This window comes from Diabrotica undecimpunctata, chromosome 10 (genome assembly GCF_040954645.1).
Source record: "Diabrotica undecimpunctata isolate CICGRU chromosome 10, icDiaUnde3, whole genome shotgun sequence".
Lineage (NCBI taxonomy): Eukaryota > Metazoa > Arthropoda > Insecta > Coleoptera > Chrysomelidae > Diabrotica > Diabrotica undecimpunctata.
The window spans coordinates 64,550,153-64,573,042 of NC_092812.1; positions in this window are offsets into that span (position 1 = coordinate 64,550,153).

Genomic DNA, 22,890 nt, shown 5'->3' on the forward strand with positions numbered 1-22,890 from the left:
AAGGAGGTTGGTTTTGGCTATGAGATAGGAGAGAGAAAAAAAGGTTAGTTAGTCAGTTTTAGTCATCCAAGAAGGAAGGAGCTTTGTGATTTGTGTTTGTTTGAAGTTCCGAAGACGTAATTTACCGGGTGTGTTTATTTGCTGTGTAAAAGCTGACCAGTGTGAGGAACGGGGTACAGAGAGATAGAAAAACCAAAGGGTATAAGAATATTAATATCAGACGAAGCCGGAAACATTTGGAGTTATAAACAGGCGCGGAGATTGGCTCAAAAGAAGGCTGCATAGACTAACACGAGTTGTTGGGTTGCAGATACAAGGACAGATAGGAGAAAGGTGTACGTCATCTGGACCACAATAGGAGCAGAAGCAGAGAAAGGATTTTTTTGTGGCGTGGCCATAGAATTGCAACGGCAGAGAAAGAAAGGTCAGTCAATTTTCATTAGAGCAGGAGTGTGGTTTTCATTTATTAATTAAATAAATTGAATAAATTATAGAGACAGTTAATTTTGCGATCATTTAAAAAAAAATAATTATAAAAAGAGCTTAGTTATAACACATATTAAAAATCAATGTAAAATAACATTTGGGTCCATGATAGAAAACAACTTCTCATATATTTAAAGTTAGTATATTGCAAATATTACAGGATTGATTGTTATATAACATTTCATTAAAATAAAGGACATCTCACATATAGTTCAGTTGAAATTCTATGTATTTTATTCAGGTCATATTACCTATCCCAATTAGGATGCCAATTGGAAAATATTTTGAATCCACGATCAAAGGTAAATAGTACAAGTTAAATAGCCTGAGATTGTAATTAATTAATGCTGATTTATTGTGATTAATTGGAGATTAGATCATTTAATAAATATAGACAGGAATTTTTCTAAATAAGCAATATAATACAATTTAAATAGCATAACAATATATATATATATATATATATATATATATATATATATATATATATATATATATATATATATATATATACCTATATAAATGTCCTTTAGTGGAATCTCCAAGTCAATTTCTAATCGCCCTCAAGGGTGCTTATCTACACCCACAGTAATTTAATATTAAGCAAGGAACGTAATACAAAGTGATTATGAAGGCTTCATTAGTTACCAATATCTACCTCTGAATTTCGACGGTAACCAGGTACAATTAAGTTGGCATCCATAATTTGATTAAATAATAGACCAAGAGGAGATTAGTGTTCTGCTTAAATGTGTTTGCTTATTTCTTTATTAAGAGTAGTCAATAAATATAATTTAAAAAAAAATTAATCAAATAATTAATTAAAGTAACAAGAATTACATTAACAACATGAAAGAGTTCAAGTCTGTCGATGAAAATTATTGCATTTGCTACTGGAACCGAGATTATATCCAGATAACAGACAAAACTTGTAAAACACTTCAATTTATGCCTCCCATCAGTTTGTCTCCACCCCTTATTTTATTTATTACCATTACTGACCACCTAATAAGATATTGGACGTGGCGTGTACAGTGTAGTAAAGTATTTTGCGAGACACGGTAATAGCATTACTTCAATTGAGGTTAGAATTTATAAAAATTAAAGAAGATTAAAAGCAATGTATGTGCTTGTTCTACAACAAATGTGAAAAAAACGTGAGCTTTTAATAATTGAGTGGAGGGTTGTGGTGATGCGTCAATTTACTAATTGTAAAAATTAGTGGTCGTTAGTTAGAATTCGGCCAAAATGAAAAGTTTTTATTAATAAAAAAGCGACGATTATTATAATTATAATTATTGACGATTAATATAATTAATAATAATAGAATATACGATTCTTTATAAACTAAATGCAATTCACTTTATTTAGTAACAAAGCAACTCAACACACACTATAAAATACACAATGTACAGCAAAACATGTTGCGCTATCCATTTTTCCAATTTTATGGGGAAGGTCCAAATGAGCAACCTCCAGTTAAAACCGTCTTTGTTTACTTTAACTTTTTGGAAACTCCGTTTTGCTTACCTTTGACCTGGAATATATTTTCCCCGTACGCTACAGACTTTGGCTCCTTTTACCATTTTCGGACATTTTCCACAATTCAAGGGTTAAAATTAATATGTGGAGTTTAAGAAGTAATAAGCGACCTAAACAATAACAAGATTGCAGAAAAAGTGGTATCACAGCTGAAATTTTTATGAAAGGCGGCGAATTAAAAACTTCAAGAAAGAACCTTTTGCTAAACTTTAGCAGTTTGGCAAAAGGATGAAATTCCGAAACAATGCTCGTATTTGCCCTATCTAGGAAAAAGGCTTACATAAGTATGTTACATAAGTAGGGAGGTACTTTATTATGGTAAAAAATTTAGCAAAATAGAGGTACTTTATTTTTTCAGATTTTATTGGGCTGTATTTCGTAAAATAATGAAAAAAAATTTAAATTTTTTCAGAAAACATGACTGGCATGAATCGGCATGACATAACCTTAAAAATTTGTCTAAAAAAATTTTCATAGTTTCAGTAGTTTCCGAGATATAGACCTTTTTAAAACTCCTATCTGCTTGCGTGGATACATGTAGTAAGTAATATTTAATATTCTTTAATTATTGAATTATTAAGTCAATAATATAAAGAAAACTTATTTTATGTTAATTAATGGTATAGTTAATTAAAAAATTTATAATTAAAAAAAATATTTAAATATACATAGTATAAACAAATAAAAAACAATTACTTTTCGCAATAAAAATTTTAAAAATTTTTAAGCAGCTTCTATTGAGTATTGAGTACATTTTTTATGTTAATAATTTAGGATATTTAGATATAATTAAAAATTATCTCTTTCATATATATTATATACATACTAATATCATATACATATATAATTTGGTTTAGTTTTCCTTTGTTCGTTTTGTTTAACTTCAAATGCCACTGTCTCTGCTTTTTTTAGTTTTCTGTTTTCTGCAGCATTTATTTTCTGCCTTTTCTTTTCTTCTTTTTCTTTTTCTTTGTTTCTTAAATACCGTTGATACAAATCGGAGCTTACTATAGAAGGGAGTTTTTCCTTGGACTGTCTTTTCCAAATTCAAGGTTTCTCTTTAGGCCCAAATAGGACAAATTTAAACGGATTTGGGATTAACAGGAGATGGGATTATTTTACCCCCCCCCCCCCCCCTATATTTCTTCATTATTTTTCATCGGCATTAACCTGTTTGTATAAACACTTTTTTCACCTTTACGAACCAGTATCTTTTCAGAAATAATGCAGTCTCATCTGCATTGAAAACGCGTAAAGGATTTTGTAGTATCTGAAGTTGATCATTTTGACAGACAATTTGTTATTTCATCAAACCAATTTATTAGACCGTGCTTAGTTAAGGCTCTGGAAGCTGTTAAATTTTGTACTACTCGTTCTATTAAACTATGATGTCTTCTCAAAAAACTTTTATACCATACACGGTCAGGACGGTCAGCAACAATTGCAGTGTCTCGTTTTATTTGTTTTTTACTATAATTAGTACACTATCCAGCAGATTTTTTTTTGTTACTGGAAATTTTGCTTCTGCCGAGTCTTATATCCATTGTATAAGCAAGTTTTCTTCATCGGATGTCAGAATAGGCTTTGGCCCCATTCTTCTAGGTCAGAATACGAGTTTTTTCTTTCTCCTTGTACAAAAGAGTTAGTCTGTGATCCTGATATCTTTTTGTTGCAGAGGCTATTGGCATCCCAAGCGAACATCCTCTATAGCTGCCATAGCTTCTTCGGGATAAGCTAACATTTTCCCTTTCACAGGAGGCATTTTTAGCTACAAAAAAAAACCGTAATGTTATAGTTGACATATTGTGTTGCAATAGTTGACATGCTGTGTCAACTACTGGTTCAGACAATGGCAGAATAATAATAAAAATACACAAATACTAATTACTAATTAAAAAGGACAGATATCTACTTTACCTAGATCTGTGTATCTTCTCCAGTAGTTTACACTATTGTATTGGTGTAATGAAAAAAAAATTGCTTTGATAGTTGACACCACAAATAATTTTAAGGTTAATCTTTAGAAGATTTTCAAAAGGCAGAACACGTTAAATAACAACCTCCGGCACTATTAAAATTATTAGAATTTAATACCACTAAAATAAAATTTATTATTAAGTTTATTCATATAAAAAATTCACTTACCTTATTTATTTTCTACTCGAATTCCTCAAAAAAATACTAGTCTGTGTAGCATGCTTCACCATAAGTGACACAATTTCAAAATGGCTGACACTAATGTTGGCAACTTCACATATAAGTAGACTGAAACCACAGACTACAACCGTCTGGTGACTGGAGCTTTGTAACTTACATCAATTTGTTTTAAAATGAAAACAAAACTAATGATACACTGTCAACTATACTCACATTTACCTTACAACATTAACATTATAAATTTTTAATTATAAATATTATATAAACATTCTAGAATGTAAATCGAAAAGTAATTTTAATTTAAATGATTATATAAACTTTTATGACGAAAAATATTGGTAATCTCAAAAACTATATGCGTTTATCTTTGAGCATGTTTTTCTAAATCAGATAATTTTCTAACTTACTGTGCAAATCCATTCATAATAAAGTTAAGGTTTTTTTACATTTTATGTCTTCTTTGCAAATTTTTATGTTTGGTAATTGTATCCAATTATAGATTAAAAAAATAGTTAATTAACAACTGTGTCGTGTTGTATGTGCGCGCGCATCCAATAGGTAACTCAAATAAGCAGTTATCATCTCATGCCAATGAGATTATCCAGCCTATTATCCCCAATCATGCCATTAATAGCTAAAAAAAATATTTTTTTCATTATTTTTCGAAATATAGCCCAATATATGAAAACTCAATCCCTTTTGAAAAATGTTTTCAAAATTGTTGTTAATGTTAGACACTTCCATGTACTTATTCCTAAAATTTTAATCCTTGATGTATTTTTTTTTTGGGGTCATAGTGTTCTTTGATCGGTCTAGTATTGATACTGAAAAAAACAATGTTTTCATTTAGCTTGAGGAATGTTGATAGAATGAATTCACTAACAAAATGTAATAATTATAAATGTTCATTGTTCAACAGCACAACTAAAACTATTAATTAAACAAAACCCAGATTATTATCTTCTATGATATATATTCTCATTATCTTTTATTGTTAATTTTATTTTCTATCGTAAAGTCGTTTATGGCTATGGTCCATCCATTACAATAGCTCATACATTATCAAAAAAATCAATAAAAATTTAAAACGCTTTTATTTTGGTTATTTCATGCCTGTGTACAAGCAATAAAGAGAATGGTTGCTGATCAAAATATAATGATTTATTACACTGCAAAAATAATTGCACTTTTAAGCACGTGTTAAACCGATTTCGAAATGGAAATAACTGAGTATGAACGAACAAAACGCTGGCAGTGGCGGAACTGCATACTCTGCATTCGCTAATATCATAACGTTTGTTTATTATTTTTAGTTAGCTATAGCTACCAGAGACGAAAAAATGCAAAGTAATAGAAGCAAAGAACATCATAAACTTGGAGATATAGATAAAAATTTATTAGGATGACAACCGAAAGTACAAAAGTGAACAAATCCTACAAACGATTGAAAATATTAGGTCCAAAGTTCTGAGGAGAAAATTGACAAATGGCAAAAAATAAATAACGGAATTAAAGCATAAAGATAGAAATATCATCACCAACAAAGATAAATTAGTAGTAGAAGATTTCTATACAGAATTATACAGAAGTCAACAAAACCATGATGAGCAACTAATGAAAAAGTTCAGAAAAAGAAAATTCAGGCAAAATATTAGTCAAACAAGGATCGGATGTGATGCCTGATATATGAACAGACAAAATAAGGAAAACATTAAAGAAAATGAAAAGAAATAAAGAAACGGGAGAAGATAATATCATTAAAGAAGCCGCCAAGATTGGAGGAGACAGACTTTTATAGGATATAAAGAAATTGTTTAACTTGTAAAACACTAACAAAATGGCACAGTGTACTTACCATTTTATTACACGAAAAACTACCGACCCATAAGCCTGTTACCGCCCCTACAAGTTATTCACAAGCATAATAACAAGTAGACTGAAAACACAATTAGATTTTCACCAAACTAGGGAACGGGCAGGTTTTAGGAAAAACTTTGGCACCAACGACCACCTTCACTGGATAAAAGAGATGATAGAAAAATCCATCGAATACCACCAACCATTCGCCCTGGCTTTCGGAAACCTAATCAACGTTAACTGTAGAATTTATAGCTAATGCTCTACGGCATAATAACAAGGAAAAGATAAAATATTAATTATAACTTCTAAATGATTTACTAAAATCTAGTCTTTCTACTAATCTAGAGACATTTTAAGAAACCTACCGATAAATTAACTCTATTAATTAATAAGTAATTTCCTAAATCCAATATTAATATCACAACACTCGGTATATTGTAACCACGATATAATTATTTATTTTCTTTTATTTATTTCAACAGTCGTTTTTGATTATTTAAAATATGAATTGAAAATAGCTATCTGTATGTATTTATCTTGATCCAAAAGAATAAAATCAATGCAAGCTGTCATATCTGATATATGTAAATCTCTTAATATTTTTCACAATGCAAGTGGACTTGTTAAAGACAAATATATCTACAACTATGCTATGTACATTGATAGATATCTAACTGCAAACTCTGTAGTATCTAAATATTCAATCTCTGCGTAACTCGCATTGAAATAAAATAAAATAATAGAGCAAGACAACTTGATAATATCGGGCAGCGTGTAATAAATCGTCTACCACTTAAAACAAAAACCATCGAGGTTAGACTTATGTACGGCTTACAATATTCAGAGCTCAAATCTCCTCATTAATTGTAGATAATGTCTCTGTTATCGGGCAATTGTCGCACCAACACAAAACTCTTCATTAATTATCGTGTCTTCGCGAAATTGTAAATTTGGGCCTAACGAGATTTAGCTTATCGTTTTGCGAGCTGAGTCAGTGCCATACTTGCCCCAAATGAATATTTAAAAAAAAACTATATTTGTAAAGAATATGTATAAGTTGTTTGAATATATAAATTAGATGAAGTACTACAGAGAGACTAACCAAAAGGGACAAAGAAGAAATTATGGATGACAGATGAAGTTCTAGTTGTGATTAAAATAAGACGCAATCGTAAAGGTACTAAAAATTACATGGAAAAACTCGACAAAAAGATAAAGAACTACATCAAAGAAGTCAAAGAAAAATTACCTACAACCTGTGAAGAAATTGAAGAATAAGAGGGAAAAAAAGTTACGTTTAAAATAATAATTATAAAAAAGAACATGGACACCTTTAAATACATATAAAAACCTTTAAAGATGAATGCCAGAAATCCAACGATGGCGTCGAGGGAATAACAGGCTCTCCGCTTAAACTTGATTAAAGTAAAACGCAACAGGTCCCGATAATTTTCACGCAGAATTTCCAAAATTAATGGACTATAAAAGAATAAAATGGCTCACATCGACATCACACAGATTATATTATTCAAGGCTGGCTAAATCTACACTTACAACTTTACCAAAATGCGAAAAAATGTGACACCGATAAAACTATAAGTCATATGAGCCTCATACTAAAGACTTCTTATAAAGTAATTCATATTTATTTATAAAGTTCATCAGGTCTTGAAGAACTAGGGCTAAAATACAATTAATAGAATTAGTATAATACTTATATATTACAAATCTTGTATCAACTGGGGTGGCTTATTATCCAATAAGGCTCCTTGTCTACTAAATTGGCTTAATTTTGTCCTCCATTCATCCCTGTTTGTTGCTCTTTCCTCTTAACCATAAATTCCCTCTTATCTGAGATCTTCCTCTACGCTATAAAACCATCTTTGTTTGGGTCGTCCTTTCCTTTTTTTTGTAATTGGGCCCCGTTTAAGAATCATCTTTGGCATAATCTTCCTTTTCATGCTCATCACGTACCCCATCTATTTCACGCTTTGTGCTTTTATGAAGCGACTGATGCTTGGTTCGTTATACAGTTTCTCTAGCTCCTTGTTTGTTCGTCAAACCCAACCTTCCACCGTGTTTTCGCCTCCATACATAGCTCTGAGGATTTTTATTTTTTATCTTTCCAATTTCTCCGTATTTGCTTTTTTATTGTGCATACTTTACTACCATACGTCACTGTGGGCCTTATTACTTATTATTTTTATATATCCTAAACTTTGTTTTTCTCGATACATTTTAGATTTCATCAGCCGTATTAGGCTTCCCATCTTGTTATTTCGCTTTGCCAATCTGGCATTCAGTTACCATTCTTCGTGAACTTTCTTTTCTATAATAACCCCAAGATAAGTAAAATTTATATTTTATTTGTATATATATATATATATATATATATATATATATATATATTTATATTTATTCTTTATATAAATATATATTTATATATTTAAAGATCATCAGAGAAGGTCAGATATTGATGTTTATTGTTGAAGATGAATCCAGTCGTTTTAACTCGGCTATTTTTGATTTATTGTTTCCCATATCACATTAAAACGCACCGTGGATAACGGATCTCCGTGTTTAAGACCTCTATTCACTTCAAACTCATCTAATAAAAATCCATTCCATACTACATGAGTTCGTGTGGAGATACCACACTCACAAAACCTAACCAGTTTTGTGGGTATGACCAAGGAGCTCAGTGCTTCATACATTGTTTTATTAATTCATTCCTTTTATCGTATCATATGATTGTTTAAAATCTATGAACAATGCATAAATACTCGTAGTTACCTTATATTCATAGCAGGTAGTCTGGATTTCTTTTAGTGTAAAAGTCTGATCTGTCACTAATCTAATAACTCTAAAACCGGCCTGATACTCATCTAGTTTATTATCAGCAAATCTGTTGAGTCTCTCTCTTAGCATTCTGGCTGATATCTTGTATTTAGCAGAGCAATAAATCTGTAATTTTCACATGCCAATCTATGTCCCTTTTTGTATATGGTATAGCTTTGGTCTAATCCTTGGGCATATTTTCCTGTTCCCATATCCTCTTCATAAGACTATACATCCTTTTTTGCAGTTCTTCCCTCTTCTATTTTTGAGCCCATTGATTATATTTTTAATCTCTCCTTTACTGGACAGTTCTATTATTATGCCATCATCCTGTAGAAGGAAATTTTTATTCTCGTCTGCCTTTCGCCACTCAGTAGTTCACTAAAATGTATCTCCATATACCCATCACTGAGTCTTTTTTACTCGTGAGTGTTTCATCTTCTTTTTTCATGTATGAATTGTAATACTTGATACAACAAAAACAACCGTATTTTTATTCTGAAATCTTTACTGGATTTTTTGTATTATCTTTGCATTATATTCTCTTTTTTGTTTACATATCCTTTTCATTATTCTTCTTTGATCTTTTTAACTCATGGTGATGGTTCATACCATCAGTATTATTTGTAAGTGCCAATTGTCTTAATCTTTTTTTTTCTCTGCTATTTTAAGGCATTTCTTATTAAACCAATTCTTCCCAGGTCTTTAGTGGAAGTTTATAACAATTGCCACATCGTATTTGATAATATTTTTTGCAATTACAGAAGAAACATCAGGAAGAAACAATTTCAGACCACAGCACATAAACCCTTAAAACAAAGTACCATTAGTACCTCTCTCTCTCTCTCGCCCAAATCGGGTCTTGGCCTCCTTCAAACTATGCCTCCAACCTTGTTGGTCCCTCGCCGATCTTCTCCAGGTTCAATATCGTCCTCTAATTCAACTGTGCCTTTGTTTCCCCTAGCTCTTGCCTGTGTTAACTTTTTTTTTGCTGAAATGCGAAAATTATCGCGGCATAACCCTCTTGTGCACGGCGTACAAAATTTTTATTACATACTAAATAAACGACTCCAACAACTAACTGAAAATATTGTCGGGGAATATCAAGCCGTTTTCCGACAAGGAAGATCTACAACTGACCAACTATTCACAGTGAAACAAATTTTAAACAAATCGTGGGAATACGACATTGACGTCCACAACATATTCATAGATTTCAAACAAGCCTACGACTCAATTAACAGGAACAAGTTATATCAAATATTGCAGAGCTTTAATATCCCCCCAAAAATACATCCGACTGGTAAAAACAACAATGGATTCGTCAATAGCAACTGTCGGAGTCTAAAATGAGCTTACTGAAAACTTTACAATAGTCCAAGGATTAAAGCAAGGAGACGCGCTGGCACCGACACTATTCAACCTGACCTTGGAATATGTGATAAGACAGCTGAATATAGGAAGAGGTAATCTCCTAACAAATAAATCAATACAGATTGCCGCCTATGCCGATGATATCAGCATCAGAACAGAAGAGGCGGCAGAAATATATTCACAATTAAAACAAAGGCAAAAGAGACCGGACTAGAAATAAATATTCAAAAGACAAAAAAAAAGTTAACCATTATAAATAGATACCGAAATATGTATATGCAACAGCAAATATGCGAATATATATGCACAAACTTGGCGCAAATACGCAAAAAATTTTGAGAAATATGCGTAATATATGCAAATATGCAGACGTTAATTATCGACCAATTCATATAATAAGGCAGTAGTTCAAGACCTGGTAAAAAATTTTCCAAAATAGAAAATCCAAAGTTTTTGTTTACAATATATTGCAACATTACTATTAGTCAATTCGACTGATCCACAGAGAGTCAAATTTTGTTTAAGTTTTATTTGTTCAAAGTAACATTGTTCACTTTTAAAATTCAAATTCCCGAAGATAACGGCATCGCAAAGATCCTGGTTAAAAAGTTGGCTTTTGAATTGGTCCCTTTAAGAGTTTTTTCATACTTTTTAAGGTGAGAAGGTGTCTTTGCATGCTGATCGATTAAAAATTTTCTATAAGAAGAAATCTGAAACAAAAAGTCAAAGCTTATTCACATGTTTTTACCGAGACAGGCGTTGACAATGCACTTGCACTTGTCTTAAAATAAAAGTAGTTACTTACAACGTTAGAGCAAGCTTGACAAAATACTTTTCCTCTATCCAGCTTTAATTCAGGATATGGCTGATTCCAAGCACTTAGTTTGGATATCGCCGTATAAACAAATTAACGAAATCACGGGTTTCGTAATAAAATTACAACATAAATGAACTTTAAAATTTGCCCCAATACTCAAGTTTACACTGTATGGTGCGAAAACCGTAAATGAAACTAATGTAAATTTTTGAGATTCATACAATTACTTACTCGTAACAGCTTCACCGACACTTCCGCCCCGTTTGAATTTTGGAAAAAGAAATCCCACCAAAAGTATTTACGTACGTTTTTTTTTATTATTATGCACACAAGTACGCCCAAAATGATTCAAAAGAACAGAGATTTTATTACTCCGGGAATTTGAACATACAATTTCCAGAAAAGGCTGACACATTCAGAAAATATTGGCAATATAAATTTTTTTAATAAAAATATGCAGATATATGCACCTTTTTGTAAAAATATGAAATTTATACGAAATATGCCAGATATTAAAAAAAAATGCATTTTGTATTATATTCTGGTCTCTAATTATAAAATACTGTAAGAGGAATCTACATTCTTTTATGTTTTAGAGATAAAAATATGCCATGGCCACAACCTACCAAAAAATAATTAGCATTATTAGAGACCAAATGATTTTTGTTAATTTTTGTTTTTTAATAAAATATAATAACATATTTTTTTTTCTCGTTATTTTCTGGTGTAGTTAGTCCTGATCTGAAATTGAAGGCCTACGTTTGGTGCATATTCTCCATTTGTCATTCTTTTCTTGTTTCTGTACTCTCTACGATAATGATGGATAGCTTCCCTGATTAACTTGCCTTTTGTGCCTTTATTTTGCTCTATTTATAAAAATTGTCAAAGATAGATGGATCCTGCCACTCATTCATCTTATATTAAGTGTTTAGTGTAGCAGAGGAGACAAGTTCGTATAGTTAACAAACAATTTCATAATTTGTTATATTTTGAGATTATATATTGCGTAACGATTTATATAAGATGTGTTTTTTTCTGTTAAAGATTTCAACAAAAATACAATGTTATGTCATTGACACCGTTTTAGCATTTATGTCAAATAAATTAATTTAAATGTGTATTAAATATTAAAAAATATTATTCGAACTTAGAAAACCATATTAATGTTGAGTAATGTCTCAGTCTGTCTTGAAGAGTAGTCCAAAATTAAAGGCATTGTAACACTAATCATGTGTGTTATTGAATTTAATAAATTCGAAGAAAAATTAAAAGTACTGAAAGCCAAAAATAAATTAACAAAATATAAACAACACCGAGTATACATAGAATGTGACCTAACACTAAAAGATATAGAAATACAAAGAAAACTTAATAAAATAGCCGCAAACGAAAGAACAATTGAAAAAAGGACAAACATCGGTTATGGATTCAAAATTATAGAAGACACAACATGGAAATGGAATCAAAAAACAAGAATGATAGAGAAAGCTACAAACAATACAGTGCTAGCTAGTTCAATTGGAAGAAAATAGGGGAACGGAAGGGAACTGGAAATGTACAGAATAAGAACATGAGTTAATATAAAAATGATCACACAGACAGAAAGAAATCACATTTTAAGGGTACATCACAACAAACATACCCGAGAGGGTATCACGTCCCAACCGAACATCCTTGTCAAAGACCCCAAAAACCCCCGTAAAATGAGAAACGATGAAGACGCAAGACCCTTAGTCTCCGGCAGTCCCTTGAAACTAGGCTATGGTAGCAGTCACGGAGGTAGAGAGACAGAGGGTGCTAAGAATCTCCAGAGTGGACCAGGCTACCTAGATAAACGACAACGGCAAAGAATATGGTTTATGGCAACATCTAACACCAGAACATTGATAGAGGACAAAAAACTTGTTTCGAGCTGAAGTATATAAAATGGGATATACTTGGATTATCTGAAGTATGGCGAAAAGGCGAAGAACAAATGATACTTTCGTCGGGAAATCTATTTCACTATAGAGGAGAATCTTCTAATGGTGGCGTCGGATTTATAATAAATAAAAAACACACGAAGAATATACTTACAATTAAAAGCATAAGTGATAGAGTTATTTATCTTATCTACAAAATAAACGAAAAATTCAAAAAAGATCATCCAGGTATACGCACCTACCACTGCCCACACAGACGAAGAAGTTGAATGGTTCTACGATGACTTTAACACTGCGCTAGAAGAGGTAACCACCAACTATACCATACTGATGGGAGACCTAAACGCAAAAATAGGCCACAAGCAGGATGATTCGGAGTTTGTACTCGGACCTGACGGATATGGCGAGGGAAACGAAAGTGGTCAAACTCTTATAGAATTTCTTCTGAAACACAGACTATATGTCATGAACATCCATTAAAAAAAAAAGCCCCCAAAGAAAGTGGACTTGGCAATCACCAAATGGCTTGAACAAGAACGAAATTGACTTTATTTTTACTAACAAAAAAGACGCTGTTCAAGACGTAACTGTATTAAATCAATTTTCAACTGGAAGTGACCATAGAATGGTTAGAGTGAGGGTAGTCTTGAACGTAAAGAACGAACGAAAAAATATGGTTACAAGGACTAAAAATGTTACGTTCACTACAATTACTAACACAAGGGCATACCAGGAAGAAATAGATAGAAACCTTCAAAAGAACGTGCAAGATAAAACCGATATTGAACAACTTAACGAAAGGTTGGTGGACGTTCTAAGGAAGGCACAGAAGAACTGTCAAGTTAAGCAAACAAGGAAAAATGAAAAACTTACAGAAGGCACAAGGAACCTAATGCAAAAAAGAAAAGAAATGAAAGATAAGCACACAGTGAACATCGCAGAGTTGAGGAATTCAAATAAAACACATACGGAAAACTGAGAGAAGTCTTTAGATCAGATATTCCCATGTGCTTGAAAAGGAAAGTCTTTGATCAATGCGTACTCCCAGTTCTAACGTATGGAGCAAAAACATTGACCGTTACCAGAAAAGTAATCAATAAAATACAAGTGGCACAGAGAGCGCTGAAGAGGTCTTTGCTGAATATATCCCTCAGAGACAGAGTATCAAATACAATAATTGGGAGAAAAACTGGTGTTACTGACGCAGTTCCAAGGTTTACAAAATGGAAATGGAACTGGGCGGGGCATGTTGCCGGATTAAAAGATGAAAGGTAGACGAAGAAAATTCTGAAATGGAGACCTAGACACGATGCTTATCGTAATCGAGGACGTCCTCCAACAAGGTGGTCAGATGACATCAAGCGCATTCAGCACAACTGGATTAAGGGTGCTCAAGATAGAATGCATTGGAATTATTTACGGGAGGCCTATGTCCAGCAGTCGACTCAAAACGGCTGATGATGATGACAAGAAGGCAATTTTAAAAATGGCAGCATGAAATGTAAGAGGCGTAAACGGAAAAAATAGAACTTGGGAAAGAAATAAAATATTAGAAGATTGAAGCGGTAGTTATAACATAAAGGAAAAGAGCAGTAAAACTATAAAAACACAATTAAAGAACAATTTAAAAGTACAGTGGGGGGCAGTAGTAGATTTTTACACCGACGCCCCACTAATATATTTTAGCTTAATTGGTTTTGTTTAGGTTAGGTTAGGTTGGGTACATAAGATATGGCACGTATGTAAGAGGCTGTGGTAGGTTTAAGCCGGGATGCGGTTAATCCGGCACTTAATCCGGATATCTTGCTCTGTGGATGTTCTTTAAGCAATCAGAAAAAGATTTCCAACACCGTCTGCCTGATAGACGGTTAATGGATACTTTTTTTAGGTCCTTACTGGAGTCTAGCAATAAGGCACAAAAAATATGTGTAACCGCTTACTTAAAAACTCTTTATTTTTAGCACTTTCCGTTTAGCACTAACTGATACCGTTATTAACGTCATAATTACAAGTATCACAAATTGTTAATTAGCTACGAAAATGTTAAAATACCACTAGACACTAATGTTAAATTATTTTGATGACGAATGTAAATATTAATGTATATATTATAAGTACAGCCTACCTGTAAGATAGGTGGAAGTGCATTAAAGCTCCAAAACATTGTTCTCTAATTGTTCTACTATTGGTCATTTCCACAAATCAGAAAAGAAACTAAACAAGCTAAATATCTCATCAACATTTCCAATGCAGTATTTACTCCGATTCACAGAATAAATTTTTAACACACAGTAAAAATTTAACTCAGGAGTAAAAATTTAACCAGATTATAAATAACCTATTTGATTCCTTGATTTCTTTTATATAAAATATATATTACAATCAGATTACACATTTTAATTTGAGTTTTTCTTCGGATATATTTAATTTAAAATGATCCGAAACAGTTTTTATGGCCTTCAGATTCACTGCATAATTTTTACTATTTCCCATGAGTCTTATCTCGACCGCAATAATTTCTAAATGGATTCTATAAAGCCGTAAATTACATTTAAACCATTAGGTAACTGGAAATATTTTAATGGTGTTCACTTTACTCTAGAATTATAGAAAAATATAATCATATTCATCAAAGGCTTTTATCCATTAAAACAGAGAGTGACAAATTCGAATGAGTGACAGTAGTATTCAAATATGATAAGAACTGAAGTAAATAATGATGTGCACAGGTATGGTGCAGCTGGTTAGGTTGAAAGTTTATTTACATTAACGAGTTCACCCTGTACGACTTATTTCTAATTAGTGTTTTCTCTTGAATATCAGTATTATTAATTTTTTTAAGAGGGGAAGTAGTTAAATAATTTTTTAATGCCTTAATTAACAATGGTAAAAATAACTAACCCTCACGCCAACCTCCACCTAAACCACGTCACCATCGATGGTATAAATGAACCGTCCTCTTTTTCCAGTACCAGTCATGCATTGGTTAGTGATTAGTGTAGTAGTGTCTGGGGCTCGGGAGACTGAGACCTTGGAAGCCCTGAAGAAGACATCGAAGAGGATGTGGATAGCTTGACCCAATAATAATTGACGCGGTTCAACCGGGAACTGTTGAGTTTAATATTAATTCCTGTAATAGTATTAATCTTATCTCTACGTTTGATTGTACTAACCGCGGAAACCTTTCGGAACATATATATATATATATATATATATATATATATATATATATATATATATATATATATATATATATGTGTGTGTGTGTGTGTGTGTGTAAAAATTTAAATCTTTTAGTAAAAGCTGGTATCGCTTTGTTGAATTAATTAGCCAAATATTTGGCCTAGGAGGACGACTTCCCGTGCTCGAGTCAGTATCCATAGAGTGTTATGAATAATTTCAGCATATCCCTGCTTTATCAGACACTGGGCTAATACAAATTCAAATTCGGAAAGTCCAACGAATGTCTCCTAAAACTTGACCACTGCAGTGGTTAGCTTACAGAGGTGCCACCTGCTTTGGTGGCCATGAACGAAAACGATTTAACGATTTAATAATATCGTTTTCTGTCCTCTGTGCTATACGAAATGTGTAAGTGTAAAAGATTAAATCTATCGCTTTGTTGTTCAACTAAAAGAATTGCTAAAAGAATTAATCTTTTACACATTTACATTTACAATAATTAGACGCTATATTGTCGACATAGTCTTGACTAACCTCATTAGTATGTCGCCCGTGAAGAGGTTTACCCATCCAGGTGCGCATTTCTTCGTCATTAGTAAGATGGTTTATGTGCATTTCTGGTTCCCTCAGTTTGATCGGTGTTGTATCATCTACTGCACAAATCGCGCGATGTAGAGTAGATGTCTTAGCCTGAAAATAAGTTCTTAAATTATTAATGTGTTTTTCTAGTTGCTCACTTATATCCATAAGTCCTCGTTCTCCTAAATACCGTGGTAATGTCGTTCTTTCTACTGCACTTCGAGGATGGTGTTTTTGTGCCTTTGTGAGGTGTGTTCGTACTTTTCGCTGAAGATTTTCTATATCCGTTTTTGCCTACTTAACAATACCAAATGAGTAGCTAAGCGCGGAACATGCATAGGTGTTTAGTTCCTTAAACATTTTTTTACTGTTAAGGTGTAAACGAAGCATCTGTTTTATCCTTCGTATAAACTCAGTAGTTATCTCAGTTTTCATTTGCTTATGGTCGATCTTCCGCGCTTGCTTTATTCCGAGGTATTTATACATATCATTTTCACCCATGGCCTTGATGTTCTGGCCGCTTTTCATATCGAATCCGCCGGGCTGAATCTTTCCTTTGATTATATTTAAGACACGGCACTTGTCAAGACCGAAGTGCATACTGATATCATTAGAGAAATTTTCTACTATTTTTAGCATCTGATCCAAGTGGCTTCGAGTGGAAGCTAATAGTTTTAAATCATCCATATACAATAGATGGTTAAGCTTTGCAACCACAGTAGTGTTATTTTTGATGCTAAAACCTGTATCAGTTGAGTTTAATATCTGGGATAGGGGGTTCATCGCTAGACAAAACCATAGTGGGCTCAATGAATCTCCTTGCAATATTTTCAGTTTCGATGTTGTTTTCACCAGGTATTTTGAGGTGAATTTTTGTCTTCCAATCTGACATTATATGTTTTAAAAAGGTCACTATGTTATCATCGACTTTATATATTTTTAATATATCTATAAGCCATTCATGCGACACTGAATCAAACGCTTTCTTGTAGTCGATGAAAGCAGTAAAGAGATTCCTTTTTTCCTATGTGCTTGGTTAGATATGACAGAGTCAATGATAAGTTGTTCTTTGCAGCCCATGGAACCCTTAGCGCACCCTTTCTGTTGAGGTTCTATGATATAGTTTAGAGCACAGTGTTGGTAGATACGCCGGGCTACACAGGATGTGACCAATTTATACAGAGTTGGAAAAAAAGTAATTGGGCGGTACTTGGTTGAATCTTGGGTGTTATTTGGTCTTTGGGAATTAAATAAGTTGTTCCCTGGGTTAGGAAAGATGGCATTTCCTGCGGATTAGAAATAGTGTGATTAATTATTGCTGGTAAACACTCATGAATACTCTAGAAATTCTTAAGCCAGAAGTTCTGAATGCCATTTGCTCCAGGAAATTTTTAGTTATGAAGCTCTTTGATAATATTTGAAACTTCTTCAGTAGCGAAGGGTTCGTAGGAAGCAGTAACGTAGAATGGCAGTTGTGCGCCGTATCTTCGATCCATCCAGCATTGGTGTTAAGAGTAGCTGGTGTGGAAAGTTGATTTCTTTAAAACTCATGGATTTCTTCTCGGCTTGGGTAAGATTTATTGGCACTTTCTGCAGTCGAATTATGTTTCCGATAGAACGCCTTCTCGGTATTTTCAAAAAGTGTATTGTCGGATTTTCGTTTGTTACTAATTTTGTATCTCCTTAGTCGGCCTGAGTAAACGGAAAATTTTTGTTTTAATGTATCCAGGCACTGTTGTGCTATGTTGTTTTCTAGATTATATTGTGAGTGTCTTACGGTGGTTTGCATTATTTCTTCAGCTCTTCTGATTACTTTTCTACTTGTTATTCCTCGAACATATTTCGTGATTTGACCAATGTCCCTACGTAATGATTCAATTTTCGTTAGCAGCCGTTTTTCCCAAGGTGCAACTCTGTTATCTGTCCTTCCGATATTAGTACCCCGTCGTGTTCTGGTCTTAATGCCCATAACATTGGCAATTGCTGTTGCTGCACAGTAAATCAACGTGTACATATATTATAATGTATGGGCCTCTCGTGGTTGAAAAATCTCTCGTGGTTGAAAAATCTCCGACAATGGTTTGGGATGACCTCAGCGGAGCTGTTTCGCAGAGCAGTCAACAAAACCATGATAGCCTTGATGATCGCCAACATCCGGACCGGATAGGGCACTGGAGAAGAAGATGGGCCTCTACAACATAATTGGGCAGGACTTTAGTGTTCACAATTTGTAACAGCACACCTAGTTTCTTACAAGAGTTTACTCTTGGTAACTCTTGTACGGCGCGTGCCATTTCGTTAACTAGGCTATCGCGCAACTCGTTTTCCTGCTGTGTATTATCAGCTTGAGTTTCTTCTTTTTGTATGACAACCTCAGGAATTGGCTCTTGTATTTCATTAAGGGCTTGATTTCCAACTACCTCTTGATTATGAATCTCCCGTTCGACTTCGCTTCTGATGGTATTGCGTCTAGTCACTGGGGTGAGATTATTTCTGATAATTACCAGGTATTTATCTGCTACTCGTTGTTCAGATACTTGCATTTCTGGGTACTCTTTGCAAAATTCGGCATACAGATTTTGTCGATAGCCAATCGTTTCTTGACCGAGGTTTGTCACCTTATAATAAGAGCGCAAAATATTTTCATTCATGGACACAGTCCATTTCATGCGCTGCCTCAGTCGTCCGCTTGAGTGAGCGCAGGCTGATGCTCCAGCGCAGCACCTTCAGCGAGTGGAGCTCTTGTTGTTATTTGGCTGGCTTGTGGTTGTTGTTTTTGTTGGGCTGTAGATGATTGTATGACAGGAGCCCGCCTCCTCAACATCCTGCCACCGACAACCCGCATGGTGTCACGTCCAGCGCCGGCTCCAGACGTACCATGGCGATCCCCAGATAGCGACCCTAAACATAAATTATTATACTCCATTATCATGGTTGTGCATTTTATACCTACTGCCAGGTGTCAGTTTTTGTTCCACGGCAGGTATGGCTGCTACCCTCTGGGTATTTGCGCTAGGAATACCCACAGAGCATCCCTCATTCGCAGGGGGCCGCGCCTGATAGAAGAACTGACAAAAAACTCCCACAGGTTAAGTTAGGTTAGGTTAGTTATCCAGATTTAGCCATACGGCTCACACTCCCTCTAAGGGGAAAATTCACTCATCCCAGATACCTACGGTATCAAAAGGATTGAGCTCTGGTGGGACTCTTTCCATGTTATCGAGTCCTAGGTGACTTGGTATGTCGGTGTATCTCCCAAAAATTTTCGTACGCATCTGGACGTCGAAAGTAATACAGCTTTCTGCATAATCTTATATAGATGTTTATTTAGACCCAGCTTTTTTATGTTTTCTAGGAGGCTTTTCGGGATGACTCCAGTGGTAGAAAGAATAATAGGTATCGTCTGGGTACTTTCCATTCTCCATTGTCTCCTGATTTGTATTTCTAGATCTCCGTACTTGGCGATCTGTTCGTTGTATTTAACACGTAAATTATTGGTGTTGGGTATCGCCACATCAATAAGTGTTGTTTGCCTAGTAATTTTATTAACTAGTATGAGATCGGGTCTATTATGTGCCACTGGTTGGTCTGTAAGCACAGTGCGGTCCCAGTATAGCTTGTAGTTGTCATTTTCAAGCATTCTATCAGGGACGTATTGATAATAAGGAAGATGGTCGGATTGCAGAAGTCCCAGTTTGTCAGCTACTTCTTGGTGGATAATCTTTCCTACTGAGTCATGGCGTTGTTTATAATCAGTACCGACAAATGCCTGGCAGCCACCGGTAAGATGTTGGATGGTTTCCTGGGCTTGGCATCCATATCGGCATTTGTCATTTTGGACTTGAGGATCTTTAACAATATATTTCAGGTAATTCTTAGTTGGAATAACCTGATCCTGAATGGCAAGTAGGAAACCCTCAGTCTCGAGAAACATCTTTCCTGATGTCAACCAATAGTTCGACGCTGTATTGTCGACATATTCTTGGCTGATCTCATTGAGATGTCGCCCATGCAGAGGTTAGTTATTATTATTATTATCCAGATTTAGCCATACGGCTCACACTCCCTCTAAGGGGAAAATTCACTCATCCCAGATACCTACGGTATCAAAAGGATTGAGCTCTGGTGGGACTCTTTCCATGTTATCGAGTCCTAGGTGACTTGGTACATCGGTGTATCTCCCAAAAATTTTCGAACGCATCTGGACGTCGAAAGTAGCACAGCTTTCTGCATGATCTTATATAGATGTTCATTTAGACCCAGCTTTCTTATGTTTTCTAGAAGGTTCTTCGGGATGACTCCAGTGGTAGACAGAATAATAGGTATCGTCTGGGTACTTTCCATTCTCCATTGTCTCCTTATTTGTATTTCCAGATCTCTGTACTTGGCGATCTTTTCGTTGTACTTAACACGCAGATTATTGTTGTTAGGTATCGCCACATCGATTAGTGTTGTTTGTCTTGTAAGTTTATTAACTAGCACGAGATCTGGTCTGTTATGTGCTACAGTTTGGTCTGTGAGCACAGTGCGATCCCAGTATATCTTGTAGTTGTCATTCTCAAGCATACTCTCAGGAACGTATTGATAATATGGGAGATGGTTTGTTTGTAGAAGTCCCAGTTTAAAAGCTATCTCTTGATGGAGGATCTTTCCTACTGAGTCATGCCGTTCCTTATAGTCAGTTGCAGCAAATGCCTGGCAGCCCCCGGTAAGATGTTGGATGGTTTCTTGGGCTTAACATCCATATCGGCATTTGTCGTTTTGGACCTGAGGGTCTTTGACGATATATTTCAGGTAATTTTTTGTTGGTATAACCTGATCCTGAATGGCCAGTAGTGAACCTTCTGTTTCAGGGAACATCTTTCCTGTGTTCCTGTACCAACGGTCATAGTTATCAAGGTATACTTTATGTAAATAACTAAACAAAAAAAATATTGTTTTTTGTGTTATATCCCAACATAAAAATTAACGATGATTGCGAGTAAAGTTGAAAGTAAAATAGTGACTCCAACTCTGGCTTTATACTCATTAACATCCTTCGTAAGATAAATATTTTTTATGCATTATGGTAGATTATAACTAATAATATCCGATTACCGGTTTTAGATGATCATTTCTTATCTTAGCAATTATGTCTGATGTTCGCATATGCTCCATTATAAAGTAACTTGCAGTTATACGTTTTTATCGAAAAATAATGAGAATATGTCCAGAAAAACTACACAATATTTCTTTAATATTCATTCATTGCAAATAATAACCAATGTGCTAGGCATTTACAACACATTTAATTATTTTAATACACCGTTTTTTCATGATCGCGGTGGCAATAGTCCGAATGTTGATTGCTTCCATTGGATTATTAAATGGTTGGAATTTTACATAAAATTATTGATGACATTTATTATTTTTGCACCTTAAAGGATGGTACACGAACGCTTTTAACTAAAAAAGCTTCTTTGAATAACTTCTTTGAATTCAAATCATGCACATCAATGATTCAGTCATTCATGAGTTATATTTTAGAATTTTTTTTGAAAACGATTTCCACAATGGAAAGCGAAATATTAAAATAAATATAAAATGTAATTTTGATTTAAATCAATTGTGGTTTAGTCCTACATAAAATAATACCTTAATCAATTTTCAACATTCGAAATTTACTAAGATGTAAATTGGAGCTGGAAGGTCAGATAATAAAACAAATAATGAAGTTTAAATATCTAGGCATTACACTATTTAGCACCGGAAAGTTCGATACAGAAGTGAAAGATCAAGTAAATAGAGCAAACAGAGCCGCAGTATGCCTGAATAAGTCAATATGGAGACTTAAAGTAGAAATCTGAAGATTTCTTACTTGACGAAACTAAAATTCAGATATTTGTCTACTGCGCTATCTACAGTATACAAAGCAGACAGATTGATGGATTAGCCAACAAGAAGAATCTACTATTTGCTTTCTACGAATTGTCGATCTACCATGGCAAAAATTTCTTCGCAAATTAGTTTCTAGTACTCATGAACATGAGTAAATAATTAAAACAAACGTTTGAGATTTAATTTCAATGTAGGGCTCCTGCCATCCGCTAATATAATTGGCTCCGTCCATTGGTTTTAAAATTTTCGAGGTTA